Source organism: Alosa alosa, chromosome 8, assembly GCF_017589495.1.
Source record: "Alosa alosa isolate M-15738 ecotype Scorff River chromosome 8, AALO_Geno_1.1, whole genome shotgun sequence".
NCBI classification, from domain to species: Eukaryota; Metazoa; Chordata; class Actinopteri; order Clupeiformes; family Clupeidae; genus Alosa; species Alosa alosa.
This window is the reverse complement of record NC_063196.1, coordinates 31,239,393-31,257,951: the sequence shown is the minus strand read 5'-3', so window position 1 is coordinate 31,257,951 and position 18,559 is coordinate 31,239,393. Positions and strand designations below refer to the sequence as shown.

General features: G+C 39.8%; 1 protein-coding gene across 1 annotated transcript in view; it reads left to right on the top strand.

The window, feature by feature from the left end:
* The first annotated feature begins 5,417 nt into the window (after window positions 1-5,417).
* The window catches only part of tdrd15 (tudor domain containing 15), a 36,468-nt gene continuing 23,326 nt past the window's right edge, over window positions 5,418-18,559 (top strand). Inside the window, exons 1-3 of the mRNA XM_048249658.1 lie at window positions 5,418-5,492; window positions 5,954-6,042; window positions 6,577-6,619. The gene's annotated coding sequence lies outside the window, so the exon portion shown is untranslated. The remainder of the gene's footprint in view (window positions 5,493-5,953; window positions 6,043-6,576; window positions 6,620-18,559) is intronic.

The following is an 18,559-nucleotide window of genomic DNA, read 5'->3' as shown; positions in this document are numbered from 1 at the left end:
GCCCAGTGCATTTTGGGGATGGCCAATACTTTAATTCAATCAGATTCATAGCCTATATGTTGATATGATGTGTTGATATTGAGGCAATGATTCCATGGCTTGGGCCCCCTGACTCCTTGTCTCCCCTGGGCTTGGGCCCGGTAGGCCCATGCAGTAATCCATCTTTGACTACCATTGACAGTTGGCTGATGATAGCTGGCAGTGATAGAATTTAGAATATCGAATAACCTGAAGCACATAGTGCTCTGTTCTTCATGGTTGGTGATATTAGTGACCTTCTAGCCTTCTACATTTGAGCAAGCACATTTTCATAGTCCATGGTGGAACAGTCTAGTTAGGTTATATTCTGAGCTGTGTCTTTCTGTTAGTCAGGTGATGGCACACATATTCTAAAAGAAACAGATTTTGGGCTATGTATCCAGTGGCAGATATGTGTGGACTGGTGAATGAACCATCACTAGAGACCAGGGTAGGAATTTCACGGCGGCCACGACGGCCATGGCCCTTGCGTTTGCCGTGACGCCCCTTTGAAAATCAGAGGTTTACAGGCCACGGTGGCCTTGGTGCCCCCTTCTTTCAATATTCTGCTTTGCGTCCTACTAATAGCGATATATATTTAGCCTATGGCCTGTCAAAACAATCTTAGCATTCACAGCGCAAATTACGCAGTGGAGGAAGTTAGCGCAAGAAAGAAAGTGCGTCCAAATTCATCCATTCTTCTCAGTTGAACTACTTGCGAAGTAGCCTACTCATCACACAGACATCACAAGTATCACACGAAAGAGCTTTTCTCAGCTTTTAAACGATGTCAGCCGCTAATTGCTGTGATGAACGGTTCGCGAGAAAAGTAAATAATATCATTCAATTTAATCATAAATTCTACTTAAGGTTTTGCGTCCATCTCCCTACCCATTCATCTCGGCGGAATACTTCACGAATCCCTCGTTTAACACATGACAAACCATATATCAGAATAAACAGCAGACCTTACCGAACACAAATGTTTAAAGCAGTCCCCTGTACAGTTAGCCGTTCCAGAGGAATTTGCAGTAAATTTCAACATACATGGATGTCTCCAAATGTGGGCTTTAAGTTTTACACTGTGTTTAAATTGTTCCATATCATTTCATAACGGGCCAAATACAAAATAAATATTACAAATGTCGCCTAGATATCGGTAAATCAGAGGACAGCTGACTAAGAGTTTGTGAAAGTAGCCTTAATGATCACAAACTGCTAAGCATGCATCTAGGCTATTTGACTTTCTTAAAGCTGAGCTGTGCTTAAATTGTTCAATACATGATTTCATAACAGGCCAAATATCAAATAAATGTTAAATATAGCCTAGATATCTGTAAATATTAGATGATCAGATGATTTACAGTTATATGTAATGTGTCATGTTTCATGTTTTTGTAATGTTTCATACAGTGATGCAGGTCTATTGCAGTGAATAGGCTAAATACAACTTTTATAGCCTACTACTGTATAGTTAACGTTGGCCTTAGTGCCCTGACATGTGGCCTTTGTGCCCTCCACCAAATATGCCCAACTGAAGGCCAAGTGGCCTTGCCCCCAGAATGTTGAAATTCCAAGCCTGCTAGAGACATATGCCAAATTTCTTGTTTTTGTCCATGAGAGAGTATAGAGATGGGGATCATAGATCAGCCAACGATTACATTGTTACAGTGCAGTTATCTTACAAGAGAACAAAGCAGTTTGGCACAGGAACTGCTACAAATCCACCTGTAACAGTGAGCATCTGCAGCATGCTAAGATTCGCCACTAGAAATCATGTGAAGCAGGCAGGACTCAGTGTCTTCAGAAAAGAAGTGGTAGACCATCTTCTGAACCTGCAGCAACACCTGCAACTGCATCAAGTCCATCTAGAGGGACTTTGTACACTTGTTCAGCAGCATCTGCTGCCTGCATAGATAAGTGCTTCTTCTGTCAGAAGCAGACAAAAGAGCGTCTTCATGAGGTGTCCTCTTTCAATGCAGGCAACCAACCAAGAACTATAAGTAATATTTTGAAGTCAATGACTTTTAACACGTAGCCAGTGTAAAGATGCTAGGATGGGGAAAATATGTTCATATTTTGTGTGTGTGTGAGCAGCTGCATTTTGAATAAACTGTTAGATCTTTAGACAGGTATTATTACAGCCAGCATAATAGCATTGCAATAGCATTGCAATAGTCTATCCTTGAGATGACAAAACATTAATTTCTTGGCATCTGGTAAGGAGAAGGACTTCCTTATCTTTGAAATGTTCCTTCAATGGTAAAATTAAGTTTTGGTGATCTGCCACAAGTGTTAAAAACCTGGGAGTTATAATTGACCAGGACCTAGCACTGAGTAATCACTACTTAGTGCTAGGTCCTGGTCAATTATAACTCCCAGGTTTTTAACACTTGTGGATGAGGTCAGTGGAAGATCACTATATGTAGCCTGTGATGTGGATAGGATATCCCTCATCTTTTTGAACTAAAACCGTGATTTCTGTTTTATCTGAGTTCAAAAGCAGGAAATTATTCGTCATCCATGTCTTTATAGCTCTTATACATGTGTCAAGTTTGGCTAACAGGGTTAATTCATCAGGTTTTATGGAGAGGTATAGTTATGTATCATCTGCTAAACAACAGGGGCCCCAGTACTGAGCCTTGAGGTACTCCATATTTTACCATAATCTGGGTAGATGGTTTATTATGGACCTGTACAAATTGTTGACGGTTAGGAAGGTATGATCTAAACCAAGCGAGTGCTGAGTCTTTGATGCCTATCAAATTTTCAAGCCTAAGTAGTATGTCATGGTCTATGCTGTCAAAGGCAGCGCTGAGGTCCAGGAGGAACAGTATAGATACAAGGCTAGGTTTTTTGTGGGTGAGCTTAATAACAGATGTCTTAAACGACTGCGGTAATAATCTAGAGCAAAACATTATCCAGGAAGGGGAGACCAGTCTTAAGAAGGTGAGTACAAATAGGGTTTAGTAGACTAGTTGTAGATTTTGATGAGGACATTGTGGAGGTGAGATCTAATATGTTGTGTATATGTAAATTAATTAAATGTTGTTTGAGGTCTCATCTGTGATTCAGTGATTTTGCTATCTTTCAGCAATGGAGTATGTGTATTTGGTGAAACTGATTGGTTATTGATCTTATCTCTAATTGTTTGACATACAATCATACTGTTGAAAATAATAAAATAACTGTTTTGTGAACTTTATTCAACATAGCCAGTGATTTAGGCAATATTTATGGTGTTAATTATAGTGAAATATACAATTTCACAAAAATAGGGTTAAAACAGGTAAAAAAAATGGAGACATCATTTTTCTCCATGTTCAATGACCTCTAAAAACAGTCCAACCACTCTCCGAAAATTAACATTTCAATCCCACAGAAACCACATAGGCCCCCTGACTATACCGGAAAATTAGGTTTTGTTTAGGCTACGTGATGATGGACCTCCCCTGCGTATTGTTCTGCTATTGGATACTCGCCTCGCGATGGACGGATTCATTTGCATAAAGTTAGGGATTACTTTTTGACGCGCCGCAGCCACAGCACTCGTCACACCGCATACCCAGAATCCTATGCGGGTGCGGAATTCGCTTCTCATAGAAATGAATAGGGATACTGCGTCGCGGAGTTTGCATCGCATGCTAGTGGATCACCGGTGTCGCTAGTGTTCATTCAATGCATGCGTGTGCGCGTCTGCGCGAGAAACTGAAACCACTCCATAACGTTGGTAGCAAAGCTCCCTTCAACCTGTTGAAAGGGTTAATTAACTTAGGGTAACTAACAACCTAGGGTAACTAACAACATTTAATAGAACGACGTGGATTCTTGCAACTTCCATAAAAACAGAGCAGAGACTATTTAATACACTGTCTAGCATTGAGTATGCCTATAGTATAGTCACATTTGAATATAAGTGGCCAAAAGCTATTGTAATAATTAGTCTTCCTGTCCAGATCAGTGATTTACGCCTATCTGCACCGCCATTTGCCATACACAAAAGCTGGTATTGTTTTTCCTGAATCCTTACATTCGTAAGGCATTAGAATGAAATTTCACTGAAAAGCATGTCATATTTTCCTTTTGCCAACCATGCTTCTCATGCAAGCATCATACAGTACTTCAGCATACTACAATTATGTTTTACATTAGTAAAGCTGTCCTCTGATGTGCATGTTTTCACAAACTTTTTGTGAACAATGTTAGCACTTTTTTTCACAATTTGACTGCTTTGAAGTACATAACAATGTAGCATAACAATAATAATTGTGATAATGATAATCATAATGATAATTTGATTTGGAGGGTCTATGACCCCAGAGTCTGCCATGACCGGGCCTTAGGTCAAAGAAGTTTGAGAAAGGCTGGTATAGGCGATACAGGGCCTCCTCCTGGCACATAGCCCCGGGCCCACAACTCCTTAATACGGCACTGCTGCCCAGGGACCCTTGCAATGATCCTGTTTATATTAGGGCTGTCAATCGATTAAAAAAATTAATCTAATTAATTACATACTCTGTGATTAACCTAAATTAATCGCATATATAATTTTTGCTGTGAAAGTATTTTAAATATTTAAATTCAAATGAATCATTGAATAATCGGCATTAGTGACATTAAAGTTCAAAGACTCTTTTATTATTATTTTCACTGTTCAAATAATTGCCATAATAATCTATGATATGAGCTAATATGCTGAGGAAATAAATTCATAAGTGCTTCGGTAAGAAGTTTTTTTTTTTCACATACAAGGCATTTCAGGCCACAGATATAACCTAGGGGACACAATGAAAATAAATTAACACTCCCCTCAATGTCAACACTTATTTCTTTGCATTGATGTGCGACTATAGAGTTGATGAACTCCGGCAAATTCCTTGCTGCAGGACTTTATTTTGAACACTTAATTTTTTATCAACACCATCAGGCCGTTTTTTTTAAAGTAAATGTTCCAATCAATGATCCAGGCAGCACGTTTTCTTCTCTCTCCTTCATTTTACAGTCTAATTTTTACTGACTAGAACGGCTTGGGGTCAAAGGTCACACGGAATCGATTAATCTGCACAATTTTTTTAATCAGTTATTTTTTCTGAAATTAATTAATTGAAATTAATCAGTTATTTTGACAGCCTTAGTTTGTATATTTGTATATTTAAAAAGACAAAATAAAAGACGGTAGAATAATTTAAAGACAAGCACTGGAAACAATCTCCATTGTGCTCACGATTGAACATCCCTTCTGATATGTGACCCTGCCTTATGTAAGAAGCACCTTATGCAGACCTCACAGGCATGTAAAGAAATCCTGTACTTGTGAAGTACATGATTTGTCCGGCAGGTGGCAGATTAATAATACTTCAGTATTAAATGTGAAAATCTATTGCTCATTAACTCCACCCACCTAACTCAAATTCAACTTGTGCATGCTTTTCTATCAGTGTGGCATCTTCTGTGACTGGAATTCCTTCGAAGAGGTATCTATGTGTTGTCTTTTGGATAAACCTTAACTTCAGACAAAATGTGTATTCTCAGTTTGTTCTGCTCATGAGTTAAGAGTAGCCCGCAGTTGAGCTTGCAACTTTTAACGAGCACATGTGCCTTTACATTTGCTAGCAAGCTAGTAACATTAACTAATGCAAAACAGTGTTGGTAACTTATTTTCTGTAAGTTAATGGCAGTGAAACGAATGCTAAACTCGTTTTACTTGTACTTGAGAATGGCATATTTTAAACTGTTCACTCACTACTCCACTGTGTTAGGCATTATCTAATGTTAGCCTTAACATTAAGCTAGTTTAGTATAAATGGCTAACGTTAGCATATATCACGTGCACCACACAGGTTTGATGCTAACATTGCAGCTAGCACTGTCATACCTCTGTAATGAGAACATGATTGTGATAAGTGATAATGTATTATTTTATGTTTGTTTTTAGCCTTAATTGAGAATGGGATTGGGAAGAGTTGATTTGCTCTGTATCCAGCACGTGTGCATCTCAATGTCACCAGGTCAGGTGACGGACATGTGAGTAAAGGTTAATGTTAATATCAGCAACTTCAGTTTAACCAGAGAATGTCTAATAGGAGACGGGCTCTGGTTTAACGTTAGCAGTCAGGTCAGATTAGCTACATTGTCATGTGCGTTTTGTTGGAGAGTCCGTTGAGGCTAGGCTAAAATGTTAACAAAAGGCTTATTCGCAAGGATGTGTATTGTTCGTCTGACATAGTGATATTATGTTGGATATTTCAATTAACAGCCAGATGCTATTGTAAAATACCTGGGTGGTCTGACATTACAGCTATCCCATGTTTGAATATCACAGGCTGACAAGAGGATTTCGTAACTAAAGTGAGCAGCCATTGCGAGTTTTTCATGCCACGTGATATTGTGCCCAACATTATATCTGCAAAGAAGCAGCAATTAGGGTCCTGTCTTCCCTAAAACTCAACCAGTCATCTCAGTCAGTTGTTAGTCATATGCAGCATATTTGAGGAACTTTAATCCCTGAAAAGTGCGATGATTGACCAAACTAATTGCATGCAAATGCGTTTTTTTTAGATGACGTGCGTTGGTGATTGATACCCAATTTGACTCACGAAAGGTAATGACGGTGCAAAAGTCTATCATGTTTTATCCAACATTCACAGTTAAGAACAAAATGATTCATTCCCCCTGGCAAATATTGATTTAAATGTTTATTTTCTCTTGACCAGTATGTTTGTTCTGACTGGAAGTTGCACTGCCACATACCAAACTGTTGTAAGACAATGTGGTGAAAAATTACCAAAAATTGTCATTATTCATACCCTTTTTAAATAATCAATGCAAACATCGTTATTTGCATTCACAGCTCTCAAAATGGTTCTTATCATACCTACCAAGCCTCTCCATGTTTCCACAATGATTCTAGACCGCACCTGTTTAGCAGCAATCTGGGCTTTGAACCAGGAACGATTCTTTGCCATCACTCTGGCCTTGTGTTGACTTTTTTTTTTAACAGATTGAGGTCTGGAGTCTGGCTAGGCGACTCTAAAATGTTGATATTGTTCTCTGTTAACCATTTCTTGCCTTGTTTGGCTGTATGTTTTGGATCATTGTGTGGTTTAATGGTCCAATTCACCTTATTCTGCGCGCAAGCATGGGGGGCGCTAGCTTTGCCCACATTGTCTCCGAACTTCCGATTGAGCAGTAGCATCCATTGCGATACATTGAGATAGCAGAGCTCTATCGAGATGACTGGCACCATATGTTATAGGTCATCCTAAAGTTAGGGACGTTTATTTAGGATTTTGGTGACTTAAGACATTTGTTATACACCTTTCCTATCTGAAGTTAGGAAAACACTGACTTTGGAGCGGCTGTTCTGTAATGACTTTCTAAACTAGTTACAATAGATGCCAAACAGATAAGGATTTGCGAGTTTCTCCATACGATACAGCGGCCACTGCCGCATATCGTCTACCCACTCCGTAGAGGTGAATAGCCTTGGGTAGCGAAGTACAATATTGCAATCTGACGTCCTGATGCCATTTGTCATTTTCCTCCTAAGTTATCCTCTCCGTCCTCTTCTGCCGTGTTATCCCATTGAAGCTAACTAGACATAGCTAACCGACCGGAAGTTTAAAGACAAAGTGGAAGACGAGACATTTTTTAAAAATGGGTGGGGCTGAATAAGGTGAATTGGGGTAGGTCTCTCGGCAGACTGCCTGATCTTTTTTGCCAAAAATCTTAATGTAGCCTTTTGTTTTAGTGTTACCATTTTTGAGAAGGTCACCAGGTCCCATTGTCTGAGAAACACCCAAAACTAATACATTTGTATAGCTTTTCTCCACTGTGGGTATGGCAGAGTCCTGCACGGGTCCGATTTTGTAAATCTGCACCCGCTTGTACCCGCAGTCATTGAAACTGCATCCGATCCGTTTTCCGACAGCAGCACTAATTAAAATCTGCACCCGACCCGCTTAAAATAGAACTGACACCCGACCCGCACCCGAAATAAAATCAGTTTAGCCTGCCACATTTTAGACACACTTACAAAAATGTTTATTGCCAGGTCATACAGAAGTTATCACACGACCATTAACACAATGACAACAGCCTAAGCTGTCAAAAGAGCTAGGCTACCCTATAGGCTATATGAAGAACATGGCTATCAAAACACTGAGTGATAACATTTTAGGCTACCAACCGGCCTGTGCATTAGGCTACTTAACTATAGCCTACAATTAGGTGGTTGAGATGTGGTTTCAATATCTAATGAGGGCAATTTTGGCCTGTACCTTTTCCTGAGGGGATTAGATCCTGTTTGTGGCGTGGTGTTTTAAATTGCTGTGTAAAAAAAGCACATCGTCCACGGTTGACTGTTTCAGCTGACTCCTCCGCTCCTGGATATAACGTATCCAGCACAAGAGAAGTCTTGCTCACTTGCAGCGCTGGATGCAGGGATGGCGAGGATAGACCTCGCAATCTGGGCAATATTAAGGAAAAGGCGAGCATGATCTTGCCACCATGACAAAACGTCAAAAGGGTCATCTTTTGGCGTTTTGTGATCGATGTAAGCAGCCACTTCGTCCTGGTAATGCAGGGCCTCGTCACTGGAGTCTTCTACGTCTGATAAAGTCCGCCGACACTCGAACTCGCTTCTCCGGTGGGGGGCGGTGGCACTGCTGTTCAGGACTTCCACACTTATCCTTGAGGTCTATGATAAATGTAAACAAACATTGCAGTGCAAAATAACGTTATATATTGTATAGGCAGGTGTAGGTAACGCTAAGTTTGGCTATGTCTAATAATGGAACCTAGGCTGTGTAGCCTACTTTGCATTAACACTGACCTTTCACAAGGCGCCGCAACTCGCTGTGCACGCTTGTCACTTCACTACTGTCAGCAAGTGGCTTCAAACTTTTCAGTTTAGGATGCAGGAACATTGCAAGTCTATGTAAAAGATGAATGAATGGAGCGTCAGGGTTTTCGATGCCTCTAAAGCTTTAGTGGCTTCCTTAAATCGCTCCAGGAATGCAACAAAGTCGGAGAGAACCTCTTCATCCAAGTTTGTGAGGCGGTCAACTTCCCCTTGCTCTTCCAGAAGTGTGCGGATGTCTTTATATTGACTGCTGATAGACTCTAGCATTGTATGCAGGGAATTCCACCGAGTCTCTACAGAGTTTTTAAGAGTCTTTTTCAGGCGAGCCTGAAGGTTGGTCTGCTTGCAATAGGTCACCAGTGACTTGGCCGACTCAATCATAGCTGCTACTTCTTCTCCATACGTATCCTCCTGGGATGGTTTGAATGTAGTGTACAGGATAGTGTTGAAAATATGGGCAGCACAGCTCAATCTGGTCACTGTACGCAGGGCCGTAACTATATTTGCACCCCTGTCTGTCACGTAGACCAGTTTGGAGTAGAATTCATCAATGCCAAATTTACGCAATACGCTGACGATGGCTGGTTCAATGTTGTCGTCCGTTTTACGCAGTGAACTGTCCCACTCGGGTACAGAGCACTCGTTCAATCAGCTCCCACTTATTGTTTATTTAGTGCAGAGTAACACACAGGTAGCCGATTTTTCTGTAGTCGTCATGTCCACATGTCCAAGGTTACAGCTTCATTACTCCTCCCTAACTGCATTTTAAGTTCTGGGATTATTTTTTGGTGAATCTCCTCTGCATATTTATTAACTCCACGAGAAACCGTAGTAGGGTCAGGCAGTAGTTGTTTAGCATCCACACGACCAGCTCGAGCACCAACAAAGGGTCTAATGTCATTGCATACAAAGTTCACAGACAGTCTGGTTATGGTGTCCTTATCATCTCTATGAGGCACCTTAAGTTCTGTTCCCTTTGAAAAAATACTGTTCGATAGAACTGCTTGGTTTGCTACCACAGTTGTCTGCGTGTTTCCTTAGCGATGAAGTTCCACATTTTCGGCTATCAAACCCAAAAACCTTAAGGCAGGTTTTGCATGCAGCGAAGCCTTTCACAATATTATTTTCTAGGGATGCACAATATATCGGCGGCCGATATATTATTAGCCGATAAGTGAAAAAATGAAAATATTATTATCGGTCCGATAACAGAATTCTGGCCGATAATTTGCGCCGATATTTTTCAAAGTCCTAGGCCTACATAAGGTCCGTCTGGCTACACTGAGCTACTTGGTTGGTTCTACTTTTTCCTCAATATAATGTCAGCGGTGTGAATGTATTTCACCACTTTAACAAAATCTGTGGATATGCGTTCATTTGGGAATCTGTGCATCTCAAAATCCTCTCGTGAATGATCCGCCATTTAACCTTAACAGAGCGGAGCTCAGCCCTATCTAGAGCCGTCTTGTGCTGGTGTGTTTGCACTTTACCGCGCTGGTCGGGGAAACAAATAAACAAACTTGTTAGTGGGACGAGTACATAAGTAGGCCTAGTTCTAAGTTGTGTTTTAGTATTATATTTGCATTACTTTAACTTGGGTTTTGTATTATTACCTAGAAATATGCTAACCATTCGTGCTTCAGTTCCAGACAGGTCATCATAATAAGTTATTAAAACCTTCGGGGCTAACTCCTTTCATTTCTGCTGCAGCAATTTGTGCGCAACAGAGTAGACGGACATAAGAGACAGTCTGAGGAGTTGCAGTTTATTCAGTTACCCGCAGTTGAAACTAAACTTAAGTTTAGTCTCAAACTCTGATTTGGTCGCTATACTGTAGCTTATTCCAAGCTGAGCCGTTTATGAGCGTTTAGTCCTAAATCAAAACGATTCAAACTCTCTAGCCACTCACTCGCAATTCACTGACGTCAGGTTCACTTAAAAGAGCCACACATACTGTAGGGCTAGGCTACTGTTATGTTGTTGACTGCCGTACTATTGAGGACTATTATGAGTTCTGTCCATCATTTGGTGGTAGGTAAAATTACTGCAATAAAATTATGCTTATTAAATGCTTTCCCCAAATCACTTTTCACAATTTTTTTTTCAAGAGTAATATTATCGGTTATCGTATCGGCCTAAGTGAAAGTAGGCCTAGAGAGTTCTGGGAAGGCGCAGGCATAAATAAACTGATATGGATTTTAAATTATTTTATCAACTTGAAATACAGACATATTCTTGTGGATGTATTAAAATATGCGTTTGAACGTGACTGTTTTAAAACCGTCTTTAGACCCGTGTTTCCCCCTTGTTCCCACCCGACCCGCACCCGTATCCGGCACAGTTGGATATTTTTCACCCGTTCTAACAAAATTTGCAGGTCACCCGTCGCGGGTACCCAAACTCGTGCAGGACAGGAGCAGTTGAAATTTTCACCCCATCCCAAAATGGATCATTTGGTCATCATGCATGCTGATCATGGATCACACTTCTCCAAACATGCACAACACAGCTTAACCTTTATAAGGGCACACCTGGATAAAGAATTTAGCTTTCGCTGGCATTTTTTTGACCCAGGGACGTGGCCTGAGTTTGCCATAAAAAAAAGAAGCATTAAACCCCAATGACACCATGTCCATTTTAAGTGTGGGGGTGAGAAAATTATTATTTTGGGATGTTTTCCAACCAGTGGGACCTGAGGGGTATTCCTTCAATGTCGCTAAAGGCCAAACCTCGCTTATTTCAATAAGACTCGCTAATTTTATTGAGTTCCGTTCCATCAGTGTTGTTTATGTGAATCCCAGCTTGGTAACTATGGGAATTTATGCCACAGAACTAACCTGGGGCTCGTTTCTAGAAAACGTTGTTGGCTAACTTGCATTGCAACCTTGGTAGTTTGCTCCATCGTTCTTGGATTTGGTGTTTCTAGAAAGGGTAGTTCGAACTCTCAATCGCAAGCAAGGACGCAAAGTTTGGTCGTTTGAACTACTGCCTCTGGGCAGTCGCACTTGTGTCGTTCCTTGGTAGTTCCAGTTGGTGTCCGGAGTGCCAAAATCCAACCGCCTAACCAAAAATTACGAAGTGGATGTTTATCTCATGACTCAATGATTATAAGTATATGTATATATATATATACTCTTTTGATCCTGTGAGGGGAAATTTGGTCTCTGCATTAATCCCAATCCGTGAATTAGTAAAACACTCAGCACACAGTGAACACACAGTGAGGTAAAGCACACACTAATCCCGGCGCAGTGAGCTGCCTGCAATAACAGCGGGGAGCTCGGGGAGCAGTGAGGGGTTAGGTGCCTTGCTCAAGGGCATTTTAGCCGTACCTACTGGTCGGGGTTCGAACCAGCAAACCTCTGGTTCCAAGTCCGAAGCGCTAACCAGTAGGCCACGGCTGCCCAATTGATCTATCCTGTAGCTTAATTATAGTGCATGAAAATGCACTGTTCTGTTATCCGAAGTCTTCTTCTTCTTCTTCTTCTTCTTCTTACCAAATTTCTGCGTCTAATTCAGCTTTAACCGTTTAACGTAGAAACTTCGTTCAAACTTTGTAACGTAGGTCTTGAAAAGGACACGCGGGGAATGTATTTTTCACTTTTGTAAACTTTATATTTTTTTAGATATTAATAAAAAACAAGCTTATTTTTCCCCATAGACTTTATATTAGCACTATGACATCACAATGGACTAATTAACTTGATTTGCACCTGTATCAACTTCCAGCTGCTCACTACTAGGACCCATCAAAGGGCCAGTTAAACTGATTGCACCTGTATCAACTGCTTTCTGCTTAACCCTTAGAACCCGATTGACGCAAAGTGCGTCAAAAAACACACCCTTTCTTCTCTGTTACATTGCTCCGCGACTGTTCATCACAACGAGATAAAACCTTTATTTTATGACAGAGAAGAAGTGAGGCTTTCCAAAGAGACTACGCACTTGTCTGTACGATCAAGTATGAAAATAAAAAAAAATCATGAAATTAAATAAAATTGCATCATATTTAAAGTCTATACTTCTCGGCGTTCACCTGCGCACCCATTACTCTCGTTTGAATTACTCGCAAACCCGTAATCGCATAGATATGGCAAGCATATCAGATGAAAGAGGAGAAACAGGGCTATCCATTGGTACCACGGATATCGATCTTTCTGGCTTATAAAAACAGACGAAGTGATTGCAAAATATTAACGATGATCGGATATATATGCCACGTATGTTAGATGAAAGAGGAGACACAGAGCTATCATTTGATACCAAATACATCCTTCTGGGTTATAAAACAGACGAAGTGACAGCAAAATAATAACTTCATATAGCTCAACTTACCCCACGTTTTTGTCTGTTTTTGTGGCAAAGCATGTTTATAATCCAACGCTATCGTGTGTTTCTCTATGGCAAAACATGTTCATAATCCGTTTTTGAGATCCTAGCAAATTCCTGCATGGCATCCAAATCAAGGCTCACATTGCATCCCAATTTGTTCAACAGAGAAACACCTTTTTTGCCTTTACTTTGTTCATGGCAATGCAGTTAAAAGTTGAGAATCATCATGAGTGCATACACCATAGTCACACATGCTAACAGGCAAACTTGGGTCAAGTCAGGTCAGATCAGTTCGTTGTCACGGATATGGAGCTGCAGAATGGTCATTTTTCATCGCTAAATAAAAATGGCATTTATTTCCGTAAATCACACACCACATATTTCTGTAAATTGCTCAGCCCCAGAGTATCCCTCCAACATGGCAATTATATTGCCCGTTTCAGGACAGTCTGCCCTACACACACATGAAATGCATGTAGAGCTATGAGCTTGCTGTGGTGAGATACAGGTCAAAATATAAGAATTTTTATAATATGATTTTTATATTTTAATTCTTTAAAAATCCAAATAAAATCAATGCTAGTACTAATACATGAAATGATCTGGATAGCCTAGACTCTGCTGAAAAAAACAATATATAATATGTGTGTGTGGCACTTACAATGACCAGAATAAATCCTTATGAATAAAGGTAGTGAAAATGCCCTAAAAACAGCTTAGGGTTCTAAGGGTTAACTAGGCCAACTCTCTCTGTCTCTCCATTCTACAAGGATATAAGGCACATTCCATCCAACTTTCTATCCATTCATCCTCTTAAAACCATTCACTCATCCACCCATTAAACTATACATCAACATCCATTAAACAATCTGCCTATCAACATCCATTCAACTTTCTGTCTATCAACATCCATTACATTATCTACATTCAACTTTTAAACTATATACTCTGTCTCAGGCTTTAAGCATACAATCTGGCTCTCTTAAGACTATTTCCTCTGCCCACAACTGTTTCAAAATACATGTCCTCACTACAATAATTCACTATTAAATAATTTAACTATTTAAACTACTCAACTATTTAACTGTTCAGCCATTTCAACTGTCAGTTGTTATCAACTATGACTCCTGACAACTGTTTCCCAATAAAAGTTTGTTTGGCATTTTATGTTAATATACAGTATGTTATGCTTTTTTCATATATATTATATATATATATTTTCATGCACTGGTAATTTCCTCGAAATTACATTTTCTAGTTTTCATTAAGAGACTGTCTCCCCGACCGGGCTCATTCTTGCTATTTTGTTAATTTGAGTATTGACTTGCTTTTTGATAAGATAGTATTATAATCTTCAGACTCTTAAAATCAGCACAGTGATAAATGGTGTAGTGGCTAAAGCAGGTGACTTATTGTCTCAGTGTTGTAGGTTCGATTTTCTTATGAAGTGAGATTGTCCTCTTGCTTCTCGCTACCTGCAGGTGAACTAGTGTGACACGTGGATTCAATTGTTTTTGACTGATGTCATGTACCTATTGGTCTCTCGATATAGAGTAACTATATGCATAAATATTTATGGTCAAAACCTATCGTCTCGTAGGCCTACTCTTACTCAGAAGTGAAAAGGAGAGCTAGAATGCAAACTTCGGTGGAGTGCGCAAAGCGCTGCCGTTAAGCCACGAGATGGTGAACAAAATTTGCTATACCTTCAAATTCGTGCAGGCTATATATTTTTTCCAACATACCGGTAGATATTTAACACAAATAATGACTCATTGGTTGGCTTAAGTTAACTGTTTTATATGCTTGCAATAGGTTTAGGTTTTTGCTGATGGCAATGACAATGCCAGCATCAATCACTCGGTCTAAATTAGAATTTAATGTCGACAGGCCGTAGTAAAAATTTCTAGGGGGTGGGGTAAAACCCCAATCAGTCGGAAAACGAGTCCAAAAAGATGGTTCCGTCAACCTGTGCTTTCATCACCTGTAGCCTACAACTTCAAAAATAGAAGTAGAAACTTTTTTTCCAACAGTGTCACCAAGCATGGATTTACATATTCACTAGCTCCAAATAATTAATGGAAATTATGCGACTTCAAATGTTTTGACTGGATGTGTGTGGTTCTAGGAATCTTGCTACTCGGTGTCATTTGCGTTCTGTGATGGTGTAACGCGTAGTGAGACGGCATAGTAAAGGAATCTTTCGTGTGTGTGCAGGTTTGCTTCCCACATAAAGCATTTAGGCTACACAGCTTATCATGATCAAGGCATTTTTAGTTATACTCTTTAATGAAAGACATGTCCTAGTATTGATAAAGTGTCATGCACATTTGGTAGCCTGTTCAGTGACAGTAAATAGGCTATGCCAGTGGGCTACATTATATCTTATGCAAGCCAAATGTAGGCCTATAATTCTGTAGCCTGTACAGGCTGCTAATAATTAAAACCGCTTCATGTGTCGACGACTGTTCATGAATGTCAAATAAACTGTGTGCTACACAGATTAAATGACTAATTGAAAGCCATTGCATTTCAGATAATTATATTTCACTAATTATAGTATATAATTATATTTATACTTTGGCAGAACTATGAGACTTATGGGAGACATTTAATTTATGACCACCTCTAGACAATAATTTGGAGTTAGTTACCCTTAGGCTATGTCTATAATTTTGAATAGCCTATGTCAAAGTTGTTTTTTGAGTTAATAGCCTACTATTTATTCATTCACTCATTTTGTTCAAGACTGAAGTCAATGAAACTTGCCATTCATTTCAAACCATGATCATTGTTGTTTAAATGTATGCTTACATTATCGGTATTTTCCAATTTATGTAGTCCTAGGCTGTCTAGACTATCTAATTTTTTTCTGTCTCTGTTCAATTTGATGGATTTCGATGAAAAACCTGTGTTTGCCGCTTGTAAATCGAACAGAAATCCTCTAGTATTGCCTTCATGGTACGACATATATCCTCTTTTCGTCAATCTACTGTTTTGGTCTACTTTTCTACCTTGCGCATGAGCCGAGATGAAGCTTACCTACACCTCGCTTGAATAAACGAGGCCAAGATGCCGCTAACTTGAGTTAATGGAACGGCTTCAGCCCCAACTGAAAGTCTACGCTAGTTCAAGCCAGGCTATTTCTGTTAAGCGCTGCCTTCATTAGCGAGGTTGACGCCTCAGGTGACCTCAAAGTAAATGATAACACTAAAGCAAGGGGCTACATTAAGATTCTGGGGGAACCGATCAGGCTGTCTGCTGAGACCTGCCCCAATAGGCGGCATTGGACCACCGTAAACTGCAACCTCATCTCTCAGTCCCAGCTAGAGGTGGGTCGGTCGCGAACGAATGAGTTATCGAATTAGCCAATGAGGGGCATGAAAGCATAGCAACCGTTTCCATGAAAAAAACAAATGGGCTAATGAGACTAGTGGGAGAGCATACGATAAAAAATAACGATAATGGTTTAAATTAACAATTCCATTTTGCATTTCAATATTGGCATTTATATTTAAATATCTGTCTAATGGTAAATACATGCTGTCTTTGTATTTTCTGTGTCATGCCAGGTTAATAAATGTCTCTTCAATCTGTCTCGTTCGTTCATTCGTTCTCACGCCAAGACCCCCCACCTGTTTCACTTCGGTCTGTCGTTCTCGTTGAGTCAGTCACTCGTTCTTGGCTAGAAGCAGAGTGATTATGGCTCTGTAGCCTAGGCAAAATGGGGACTTGGGTCTTTGTTCCTTTATGAATGAACACATTTTTAAAAAAGAAATTAGCTGATCTAGCCGTAGTCTACTCCATTTACCTTCAATATGTCGATTTAATGTCGAGGTGAATGAAGTTGCAGCTCGTTTTGCACAAACGAGAAGCTAAGAACCTGCATTCCATGATTCACCGCTGAACTACGTTGTACCCGAAATGCGACTGAACGAACGAACTAACTATTCAGAACGAATCATCTTGGCGAACTGAACGACGCAAACTGTTTCATGAGAACGAACGATAAAATCCATCTCTAGCCCCATCTAGATAACTGCACACATCTAGGAAACTATATGAGAGACAGTAATGTCCGCTAGTTGGTAAATATCAGCAACCAAAGTCTGAGGTATAATCAAAGACGTCAATGCTACCGACCATTCACTTTTCTTCTTTCTTGTCAAGTATGTAGCCATAGCCTTTCCACAGCAGTGACACCCTTGTTCAGGAGAAGACTGCAACCAGTGACGTGACCACTATGCGCGAGTATAAATGGTTTTGCCACTTTGTGAGGTCACAACTGGTGCGCACAGTGACCAATGCGTTGAGTATAACAGTATAATGGTACGTTCAGACTAAGCGTCTTTTTCGCAGCTGCCAGCGTCCGTTTTACGTTATAATCTTATTGAGTAGACAGTGTTTTCAAAAAAGTCGTCGGCTTCTTTTAAAACGCGACTGCAACCGTCTTTCTTCAGCTCAGAAGTTGAGAAATATTCAACTTCTAGCGGAAAAACACGCATACATCATGCTGTCTTTTTTACAGCTGACCAATCACAAGCGGATAACCGAGACCTTTGGTTTCCCATGACAACAAGTAAAAAATGGAGAAGGTGACCGAGAACACCGGTCGAGAGACTTGTGTCTGAGCATAGGGAATTGTTTGACATGACTTCACAAGTTTACCATAACATACCAAAAGCAATAGCCAACCCCAATTTTTCCTTCCACGATATTTTGTATTAACACGTAACGTTACTCACTTTGCCTATCGCAAAAAACGCTTCCGGCTGCTTTTTGGAACAAGAATGCTGGCAGATTTTTTTTTTTTTCAAACTAAAAAAGTGGTCTGTATAACTTCTTTTGTCAGAAAAAGACGCTTAGTCTGAACGTACCCTAAGGCTTTTAGGCTATCAGCTAGTTCAAAAGTTTGACTTCTTAATGAAGATATATAGGGGTCTTCATGTCTCGACTGATGTTGAAGTTGATGTTGCATATGAACAACTAGAAAATGTAATTTTGAGGAAATTTACAGTGCATGAAAATGCAAAACATATATTAACATAAATGCAAAATAAACTTTTATTTGGAAACAGTTTTGGGCAGAGGAAACAGTTGGCGGCAGTCATAGTAGATGACAACTGGCAGTTGAAATGGCTGAACAGTTAAATAGTTGAGTAGTTTAAATAGTTAAATTATTTAATAGTGAATTATTGTAGTGAGGACATTTATTTTGAAACAGTTATGGCCAGAGGAAATAGTTGAACAGGATCTGTAGTTTAATGAGTCAGATTGTATGCCTGAGGCAGAGTATACAGGTGCTGGTCATATAATTAGAATATCATCAAAAAGTTGATTTATGTC